Here is an 11,850-nt window from a genome sequence, read left to right on the forward strand (position 1 = left end):
ATCCTTGCTCAAATGTTGGTATCCACTGACAGGTATGAGGTAGATGGCCAGGATCCCTGTCCACCAATCCAGGTTTAGAGTCAGCAGGCCTAAGATAGGGGCTGAAAATTTGTCCCCCATTTAAAAAATTATTATTAGAAGCTAGATATTATGGTTGTAGCTCAGTGGTAGAGTACTTGCCTAGCCTGTGTGGGGCTGTGGTTCTATCCCCTGCGTTAACAAAAGTACAGTGAATGTTTATATTTTAAAATATTTATTACAGTAAAAGATACATTGACAATAATCCCCGTTAAAGTTCTTGCCCTTGCTTCAGACTCTTCCCATCATTCTTGCCATTTTCTGAAGTACTTCTGGAAGTCCACTTTCAGTGACGTGCTTCACAAGGTATGCTCAAAAACATATAGTGAATGCTACACTTTGAAAACAAGTGATTTAGAGAAAAGTTCGAAGATAAAAGGGATTTTGCTGATAACCAATTAAGAAACTCAGAGAACAGAATGGAGGGAGTTAGGGGAGTGAAAAGGGTGGGGAATAAAGAGGAGTTCCTGGTTTAGGAAGCTGGACTTCTGGTGCTGTTCCACACGAACAGGACTGGAGGCCACGGGGCTCAGCCTGCATCAGAGCTCTCTGCTGGCACTGGTCTCCATGGCAGATCATGGTACTGAGACAGGAGGCAGTGGAGGTGGTGAAAGGGTTGGGGCAAAGTCATCTTGGGAGCCAAATGGAACTCTGGAAGCCACATCTAAATTTGGACCTGTGGTTTTCTCCCTTGAAGAAATCTACATGCTCTTAGTTACTCATATCTCAAATCATTTCTTACCTTCCACTTTGAAGATTTTTCTCAGAGTAGCTTCAATCGAGTAAGGCAGTAAAGAGACTATGTGTCTATTTTGAGAAGAATCATTGCGGGGCTAAAGTCCGACGCTTTCTCTTGCCCCTAGGCCCACAAGAGTCAAGGTCTTCTAAACTACTTTTACAAGAATATCAGACATTTGTATTGATCGCTTGTTTCTGCCTCAGCAAGGAAGCACGCTCTTCATGTCAATCCCTTTTGTACTAGACAGGGACATACAGAGAAAGCCCTGTCTTTCATTGAGACTTTTATCCTGCCTTGCTTTGGTCTGTGGTCCTTGGTGTGCGACACTATCTACATCTGTATGGGGTCTTCTCCTTATAATATATGTTTTTGAACATTCAGTTGAAGGACCCCAAATGTACCATGAGTATGTGAGACTGGATATGAGGAGTATTAGTCACTTTCCCATCCCTGGGACAAAATATCCATCATCTGCAACTTAAGGAGAAGAGGTTTATTTTGGCTCCTAGTTTCAGAGTGCTCAGTCCATGGTTATCTTGCTGTAAGGCAGAAACAGCATGGTGGAAGAGCGTAGTGGAGGAAATCTTCCCAATCCATGGCAGAGAGACCAGGGAGGAGTCTGGGACAAGAATATACTTTCCAGGTCATGTTTCCCGGGGACTTTCCTGTTCTAATCACACCCCACCTCCTAAGAACACCTTCAGCTATGAACTAATCAATGGATTTGAGTACAATGTCGCCATGTTGCAATCACATTCTAAAAGCCCTACCTTTGAACACATGAGACTTGTAGGGGACATTTTTTATGTATACCATAACATGAGGATTCCCACTGCCGTCATGATTCTTGTGATTCTCATGGATTGGTTGCATGCCAATGGTCATACTAGCTCCACATTTGCTTCTATATCTATAACTGCTCCTACATGTACATATATCTGTATCTATCATTTTCTTGCTTGAGATTAGATGTCCTTGCTTCATCCACAGAACTACTTACTCTTTTCACCCAATACAAATGACCAGGCTATAAATTCACCTTTACTTATTGCTTACCTTATGTTTGACATTATTTTTGTTTGGGTATAAAAGCCTTAGCTAGATTGTAAACTGCTAGAGTAAACTTTTTCTTCTTTGTATCAACTATTATGCTTAGCATAGCAGTTGTGCAAAGGAAGTTCTCAGTGCCTGTTGATTGACTGACATGAAGAAATGTGTTAGAGTTATTAAATTTGTTATGACAGAGAATTAAGCAGCCTTAGCTCAGACTAGTAACTGCCTATCTAATATAAAGACTTTGGTTATATACTGAAAAATTCTTTTAATTATTATGACATTTTAAATTAATTATATATTTCCAACTGTATTTTTCAGTTGTATGCCTAATTATTATTATACCGAACAGTATTTATACTTAAGTGTTTAGTATTTCATGTAAGTGACTGGAATTAGTAATGTTTATAGCCAATCCAAATCCATTTTTAATTGCTCTCCTCTCTAAGCCTTACTGTGGACAATTCTTCAGATGAATGTGCAATTTAATTCTAATCACCCTACATTGTGTTCAGATGTATCAGAAGACAAAGGCCTTGGATTTGACCCTGAACCAGGCAGGACTCTCTTGGAAGGGGCTCTTCCTCCCTATCTCCACCTTCCGGTCTCCCTTGCTGCCTGTGCATCCCACCCACACGGTGTCACTGCCTTTCAGCTACACTTGAGCAATTGCTTTCCTTATTTTGATGTTTTACTATGAATTTTGAATTCACAGAGAAGTAGATGGGTAATTCTCATATCACTCTTAGTTATATTTAACAATTAACATTATGCCACTCTTCATTTATTTGTTAAGGATTTAAAATTTATAGACATGATATTTCATGCTTAAAAACTTTAGTAGAAATTTTTACTTTTTTTTATTGTGTGCTTTAATTTGACTCTGGAAGATCCACCCAAGGCCCACATATTAAAGGACTTTGACACCTTTGGGAAGTGGCCTCCATGCAAGGAAGCTGTGTCACTTGGGAGCATCCCCTTGAAGGGCACATTGGGACTCTGGTCCTTTCTCATCTCTCTCTGCTTCTGGCCCACCATGAGGTGAGCAGCCTTTTTGGCGACATGTCCCTGCTATGATGCATGGCTGTGCCACAGGCTTCAGAGGAACAGGACCAAGTGAACATGGACTGGAACTTCTGACACTGTGATCTAAAATAAACCTTTCCTTCTTTTAAGTCACTTATCTCAGGTACTTTTTACAGTAACAGAATGCTGATGAACCACTACGTTACCACATCACTAACACTGTGTTAGTTTTTGTTAGGGCTGTGATTTTAAAAATACCACAGACTGTGTGGCTTAAATAACAGAAATTTATTTTCTCACAAAAAGTCTGCAATCAAGGCGTTAGTAGGTTTGGTTTCTTCTGAGGCCCTTTCAAAAGCTGCTGCATAGGTGCCAGAGTGCTGTGTCCTCACATGGTTGTGCCGCTCTCTTTGCATCTCCTTGTGTCCACATTTCCTCTTCTTATAAGAACAATTCTAGATTAGATTAGGACCCATCCTAAAGACTTCATTTTACCTTAATTGCCTCTTTACAGACCTTATCTCCAAATATAGTCACAGTCTAAAGGACTGGGGGTTAAAATTCCAACACATGAATTTTGAAGGAACACAACTCAGGCCATAACATATTAGAGTGTTAAAATAGCTTAATACTCAACCTGTGTTTTATCTTTTACATTGTCCTCAAAAATTTCCTGTTCAAATCAAGGGCCAACCAATAGCTGTGGATTGCCATTGGCTGTTGTGGCTGTAAATTTATTTCAGTCTACAATAATTCCATTCCTCTCGGTTTTTTCCCCAACAGAACATTGTTCTATTGAAGCAATTATCTAACATTTTGCATTTTTCTTTTTGCTTTGTGGTGATAATTTTAACTTGTTTATCTATCTGCTGTACTGAGTTTTTTGTAAACTAATATTTATTCCTAATGGCCTAATTAGGTCAGGTCAAACTTTTAGGCAAGAAGATTTCATAAAGGATACTGTACATTTCACATTGTTTCCCCTTGGATGGCACACTGTGTCTGGTTGTTCAAATTTAAGTGATGTTCAAAGTAGTCACTGGGATGAAGTAGGGAGCAGCAGCTGGATCCCTCCTATGAGCAGTAACAGTGTTGCTCCTTGTGAACAGTAAGCAATCTGTGGGTGCTGCTGTAGCCCTTGGACATCTGCTTTAGCCATCATGTTTTACCTAATAGTTTAAGCATCCATTAGTGATTCTTAACTAAATCAACAATTTCATTAGGGTTTATAAAATTTATTCTACATTAGCTAGAATTATTCCATTAAGAACTGTTTCCCCTCATCAACTGGGCTATTTAGTTACCCTTAAATACAGTTCTGTCTGGAAAGTCAGGATAAATGATTTTTATTTTAATTACCAATTTTTAGAGTAAAATCATCTCCAATTGTGGCATACATGGTTTGTTTTGGTTGGAGTTTCTATGCTTCAAGTGTCATTTATATATTGATGACCTTTAATATGCTTTTATAACCATTTTTCATATGCCAAATTGGCCCAACTTTGGCCAGTTATGGTACCTTCAAATTGATTTGGCTTTTTGACATGATTCCATTGCTATCTGAAAGCTTCCTTATTTTCTACCTGAAGCAGAGTAATTTCTCTAAGAAGCCCCAGTTCCTCAAATCCAGAGTGGTATTTAGAAAACACAATCTGGCTCTATTAATAGGCAAAACTAGACAATATGTATGTTCTTTAAAATCATGGCTTTGTGGTGATAATTTATATACAAATTTAATATTGCAGGGTTTTATTTACTTGGATTTATACCTCCAAATATCTATTTTCTCTTGGGCTGAAAAGCTTGGTTTCTAACATTAGTGTAGTTATTTATTGTATTATTTCAAAAAATAATACAACTGAATGAATGGAATATGAATATATATATATATATATAATACAATAAAGATGGTCCTAACATGATGGTGTATGAGTTCTTGACTTTGAGATAGTGTAAGAATGCTACATAGTCAGTAGAAGTTGTATTTAGAATTTTAAATTTTTATCTTTTCCCAGCCTATGGATATGTGGTAAGATAGTCTCTTGCAGTGTTGGACAGTGACAGTGAGCTGTGACTGGTCAGCTACTTGGTTACAAGGTTAGACAGCCAGCTCTCCATAGGGTTCTGTGTTGCTAAGCTATCTTGCTAGGCCACTTAGGTGTGTTAACTTCTTTTTCCACTTACAATATTTTCAGTTTATCATAGTTTAATCAGGAGGTAACCCCATGTAAGTTAAGCAACATCTGCATATCCCACCAAAGTAATATAAAGGGCCAAGTTACAAATTTAGTTGAAATAATTACCTTTTCTCTGTGATAATGTTTTTAATTTTACAGACAATTAGATTAATTTGTTTCTTTTTTTCCTCTTTGATTTTAGGGATGGTTTTTCTGTTTGTCCTTTATACATTATATGTCTCAGTCCATTCTGTCTACTATAACAAAATACCTTGGCCAGAATAATTTTTAAACAAACATTTACCTCTCACAGTCCTGGAAGCTGGGAAGCCAAGGTGCCAGGAGACTTGGTGTCTGCTGAGGGCTCCTTCCTCATGGTGACTCCTATCTTTGTCCTCTCATGGTGGCCAGGGCCAACAGCCTCCTCAGACCATTTTAATAAGGGTACTAATTCCACCGAAGGCTCTAACCTCATCACTTAATCACTTCTTGAAAGGGTTTTATACCCTCACATTGGGGATTAGACATATGAATTCAACATATGGATTGTACAGGGATACAGACATTCACACCATAGCAATGCGCATGTTTTGAATATGTAAGCAGTGTGTTTTAGAAGTTAAAAGCTATCCCCGAGGTAGTTTCTCTTCAATCTCAACTTGTTCCTTCCCCACTCCCTTTTCCACTGCCCAAAGCTAACTAATTTTAAAAATTAATACCTGTCTAATTTTTATAGTGTTTTTAAAATGACTTACGTAGGCAAATTCATACTCATATTCTTACTTCCTACCCCCTTCCCAGAAAGGCACTGGATTCTTCAAACTTTTTGGCATCTTGTCTTTTAATTTAACAATACTTATAGGAATCAACTGACAATACACTGAGAACAGCCTCATTTTCTTTTTAATGGTTGCCTAGTCCTCCATCACCTGTAGATACCACAGTTTACTCAAGCATTTCACTACTGGTGGATATCTGACTCACTATCTTCTTTTTAAAAAGTTGTTAGTACCTGTGTCATTTCATATTTGTGCAATTATTTCCTTAGATTTTTGGATGTAGAGTTGCTGAATCAAAGGGTAAACACTGCTGTGACATTGATAGATATTGATGAATTCTCCTCCAAAGGAATTGTATTACTTTTCATTCCCAACAATAAATAATACATGATAATATTTGTTTCTCCATGGCCTCACCAATACTATATGTGATCAAAATTTTGATTTTTGCCAGTTTGGTGGAAGGAAAAAATAGTATCACAGTGTAGTTTTGATGCTCATTCTTTTCTGTATAATTGAGGTTTAGGAACTTTTCATGTTTAAGGACCATTTTCATTTCCTTTCCTACGCACTGTCAGTTTAGGTATTTGGTATGTTCAAGGTTGGTCTTTTTTTCCTTTGTTTCTAGGAATACCTTAGGTTAAGGAGATAAATCATTTGGCTGTGAACTATGCTCCAACTATTATTTCTTATTTTTTTTGTTTGTCTTTCATAATATTTTAATGCAAAAGTATTTTTTAAAATTTTTACTCATCAAAAAATTTTATTGATTCTAGAATTTGAGTCATAGTTAAAATAATTTTCTTCATTTTCAGACTTCAAAGGAATTCAACCATGTTTTCTTTTAGTATTTGTAGAGTGTCATTTGAAATATGTATTCTGATATATTGGAGTAAAGTTTTCTTCATATGGCTTTGCACATTTCCTATTAAATTTATTCTTATTTTATCTTTTTTGCTGCTATTGTTAAGTAGGAGTTTTCATCTAAACTACTTTCTGTTTAATGATTGCAAATAGGAAGACTTTATTTACACTAATTTTGCATCCTATTAACTTATAAGATTCTTTTTTTTTTTTTTTTTGTGGTACCAGGGATCGAACTCAGGTCCTTGTGCTTGTGCAGCAGGCAGTGAAACCACTGAGCTAAATCCCCGACCCAACTTATAAGATTCTTTTATTTTTAATGGTATTTTACCATTGATATTTTTGTCTATAACTAGAGATAATTTTATCTCTTTATTTCTGATTCTTATATTTTAAAATGATTCTCTTACTTAATGGAACTGAGTAGTACCTCCAGTAAATATTTTATTCCTGACCTTAGTGTGACTACCTCTAGTGTTTTGTCATCAAAAGATATTAGCTTTGAGAATAACTGTGTGTGTGTGTGTGTTATTATGTGGAGAAATAATTTTTTGATTTTTGTTACTGAGTTTTAAAAAGTCAGTTATAATTATTGACTGTCAGATGTCTTATCAAAATCAAAAGAAATGATATTTTAAAAATATAGATCTAATATTTAACATGAATGGATTTCCTAGTTTTGAATCTTTCTTGATATCCTGGATTAAAATGTACCTGATCATTATATGTGCCATTTAATATGATATTGGAGCCTGTGTATTGATATTCTATTTAGAATTTTTCCTCAATATATGGATGCAAGATTAGAACTTGGTTTTCTTCTACTGTATGCAATCTTTTTTTTTTTTTTTTGGTACCGGGGATCGAACTCAGGTCCTTGTGCTTGCGAGGCAGGTGACAGAACCACTGGGCTAAATCCCTGGCCCTGCAATCTTAATTTTTATGTCATTTTTCAATTCACTCCCTAGAGCTAATTAAAAAGCTTTATGTCTGTATGTTTGAAATAACACTGAAATGATCTGTTCTCACGGCTTGTAATAGTTTCCTTGTGAAATCATCTAGGCCTGCCATTCTTTTTGTTGGGGAGCTCTTAATGCTTAAGGAGTTCTTGAAATGGTATGCTCACTTGTTCCTCTGTCTCAGTCTTGGTTGTCCTGAAAGATTGAGAGATGTGGGTAGTAGGAAGTAGAAGGTTAGCTTCCAGAGATGCAGGATACATTTCCCAAGGCAGATGGGATAGGGAACGGTAGCAAAGATGCCTTGCTTCAGTCAGGCTCTGAATCTTCTAGGCTCATCTGTGCACTTCCTTATAAAATCCAGTTTTACCAAAGAAACTTTCTAAGTCGGTTGAACAGGAACCCTCATATCTGATCAGGTTCCTCAACCATGGTTGAAGTCTGGTAATTCTGGCTTGTCTTTATCAAGAACCCTGTTAGGTTGGTTGAGCCAGAATCCCCCTTACCTCTGTTGTTTCTTCTTGTAAGTTTCCACTGACGGCCACCCTGCTTCTTGGCATAAGAAGGACTTGCCCATGCTGTGTTCAGAGTTGAGCCTCATCTTTCACCCTACTACCAAATCCCACTGGTCCTAGTGCCTACCTGTTTTATGGTTATGCAGTCTCCTTACTGTGCTTTAACAAGTGTCACTGAATATCTTTTCTAATTACATGACAGTGTACTCCCATGAAGGATGGAAGAGGAAGAGGAGGGAAGCAGTTTTGATGGTGGATCTGTGGAGAGAGGCTGAAGAGAGGCCTCAACTGAGGAGACAAGATCAGTTGCCTTTTCTCAGAGATTTTTCTTATGACTCTACATTCCAGCCCATCCTGGGGGTTCTCTGCCCTGTTTTCACAGCTGGGAAGGCAAAGTAAATATCCCAGAGTCTGCTGAACTTTTGCAGGTGGAGAGGAATCCTCAGGCATTTTACTCAAGAGAATTTGGACTAACAAAAGTCAGTGATCCCACCCCTGAATTAAACTCATTTATATTCATTGTAAGCCAGGGTCCTTTATAAGCCCCGGGGTACCCAGACTTATTTATTAATGAGCCTTAGATCATAGACCTTCTTTTTGGGTTGAGTTGGGTTTTCTGAAGCAGCTTTCTCTCCAAGTGCCTTTTAAACAACCACCCCCATTGCTCAGATATCTCCATTGTGAAATGGCTTTGCAATGGCTGTGAGGCAGAGGAGCGTGAGGGGACATGGCACATTCTTTCTGGTGCCGTGTTCAGGCTCCCTCAGTGCTCTGCAGAGGGCAGGAGCTGGTCTTCTTGCCGCCCTCTGCCACAACACAGCCGGCCACCAGGGGGCGCTGGTTTGAAGGGCAAAGAGTGGGAGCTGCTGCCACCCGCAGATTCAAGATGTTGGGCAAGGGACAGGAGGAAGAAGTTGTGAGGGCTCTGGGGTTCCTTGCACCACTTCTGAGTTGAAAGAAAGACTAGAGAGGCTGAAGCTCAGGGACACTGCTGAGAGATCAGTCTGTGCCCTGAGAGAGCCCTGGGTTATTTGCTGGGCACAACCCCAGGGGCACAAGCTGGGCTTTGTGAAAAGTGTGGCCTCTCCCAGCCCCTTTTGCAAGAGCTATGGCCCCAGGTCAGGACTAGGTCAGGACTGGGCCTTAGGGATGGGCTGAGGGTTCATGCAGGGCTCTCAGCATGCCAAGGGGAAGGCTGGGCTGTGAAAGCATGTCCTGGGGGAATTTTTACATTCATTGGAGGCCCTCCCTTCTTCCCCTTCTTCAGGCAAATATGAAGACCCTTCCCTAGCACCTTCACACATCAAGGCTGACCAGACCTGTCCAACCACAGCCCCAGAAGTCAGGGGAGAAAAAGACGTAAGGTAGCTCATTTTAGAACTTCTAAGTAGAAAAATCAGCATGTGACTGAACTCAGAAGCTCATACTCTACCACAGGTGCTGCTGACTGGCCCCAAAGCACAGGGTGGGCCTGGAGCTCTTACCAGGACTGCTCTCCAGAGAGGGTAGCGGCCACTGGTGTGTGGGCAACAGGACCAGCTGAATTCAGTGTGGAGTTCCTATGGGAGGCTCATAGAAGGGCTTGTGGAAGGTTCCCTGGAAGACTCTTCCGTCACTAAATTTCCACCAAGGTGGCTCTGGGTCTGTCTGGCACAGTAGCCACTTGTCTGCAGAAATACTGTGTCCCCGTGTTCTATATGACATTAGGTCCATATGACAGAATGAAGAGGTCTTATAGAACTCTGGCCCTGGAGTCCAGAGACCCTAGTTCCACTCTTGGTGAAGTACATTAAATGGAGAGGGATATCCTCCTCTGATTTTCTTTTCAGTTCCTCCATTTATATTGTTGTCAGTACTATAGCTGATGTATTGGACCTTTCCTGTGTTCTAGGCACTGTGTTAAGCACCTTACCAAACTTAGTTCATCAAATCCTCACAACAACCCTATTAAGAAGATTCTGTAACTCTTCTATGCAGATAAGGAAACTGAGGCTCCAGGCAGTTGAGTAGTTTTCCATTGGTCACCAGACCAGGATGACTTTGGTCCCAGGTATTACTCTATAGTTCCTTGCTACTCTTGAATGTCTCTGAAGACCACCACTGATCAAAATGGACTTGACCGTGTTCCTCTTGGGACTGATTGCTTAGAAATAGAGAAATTCTTTAACTTCTTTTTTAACCAACTCTTAAGTTTCTTTGTATTTCTCATTACTTAAGACAAGTTCCATTTCATTCATTCCCATCCACCCCACTAGAGAAACAGGCTGTACATTTCTACAGAGCAAATCCAAGCATCCACATTTTTATGTGCTGTATTCCCAGTAGTTGATCCTGGCTCTCCCACCTCACATCTCTACTTTGGCAACCAATTTTGGCAACACCTCTCCTGTTCAACCTCAGTGCCTTCCTTTGGACAGTGTTAGGTACTATTGCTCCTTCAGCTGAAAGCATTGTGGCTATTCAAAGTTGGTGGAAATATCTCTTGATGTGAGTTTTGAAAGGCAGGCTGAATTTGGGTAGGTGCTGAGTGGTTGGCAAGGGGTCCATTCATTGTCTAGAGGACTGGAGGAGAGGTGTGGGGGGAACATTGTCATGGTGTAGAGTTGATAGTGGATAGAGTCCAGCATTTGAGATAGAGCACTCTGCAGGGGAAAAGAAGCCTTGATGGTGGGAAGTACTCAAAGTGTTTGTCTGGAATGGAGGGGGCAGGACAACAGGCTTGGAAGTTTCCCCTAGTGGAGATGCAGATGTGCAAGACACTTACCAGGCAGCGTGGCCAAGGTAGCTGTGGAGATAGCCCAGGAGGCAGGTGAATGTGGTCACTCCAATCACTTCTCCTAAATGGCCCCCCTACAGAACACAGTCTGAAAACTCTTAAGGCAAAGCTGTGATTATTCAGAGTAGCACCGAGTCTGGTGTTGTGCGACACTCAGGAACTTTTAAATGAAGGAAGGAGGGTGGGTGACAGGAAGGGAGAAAGGAAGGAGAGGTAGGTCAACTGTAGGACCTAGTGGTGAGCTGGGTGCCCCAGACAAACAGCAATGCATCTCCGTTCAGGCTCCATGCCAGGTCCGTGGGACTTACTCTTCTCTACATTACCAACATTTACAGGGTCACTGTGCACAGGAAAGCTCAATCTTCTCACCTCTTCTGATTCTACTGCCTCAGAGAAACTGTGCCAGGACTCGTGAAGTCTCAATCCAGATAAACAAGACAAAAATAGGATTCAAGGAGTGGGCCTCATTCAAAGAAAGTTGCTCTGTCAGAGACCTTGCTCTGACCCATGTAATGTCCCCAGTTGTTAGATTTCAAGTGTGGTGTCTGGCTTAAACGTGCCACTCTTACCAGTTCCTTCTATTACTGCACATTCGTTAGCACAGGCTGAGGTTAGGGGAACCCAGTAAGCAAGCAGTTCCTCATCGGACACAGATGCCCTTGAACTCTTTAAATAAAGGCTGATTTTTTAAGAGTGTGTGAAGATAGAGCTTAAAAGGGATAGATTAATTTATAGTCCACAAAGACCAGTATACCTCTACCTATGTCTTTTGGTTTATTTTAAAATGCATTTCCTTCACAGACTTTCTTGTGGCTCGTTCTGTGCAGTTTGTTTACTTGTTGAGAGTTTTATCTGGTTTTGACATTGCTTTTGCTGAACTCAGTTTT

Source organism: Heterocephalus glaber, unplaced genomic scaffold (assembly GCF_053883595.1).
Source record: "Heterocephalus glaber isolate CG9 unplaced genomic scaffold, H.glaber_assembly_v1.0 deba00000122, whole genome shotgun sequence".
NCBI lineage: Eukaryota > Metazoa > Chordata > Mammalia > Rodentia > Bathyergidae > Heterocephalus > Heterocephalus glaber.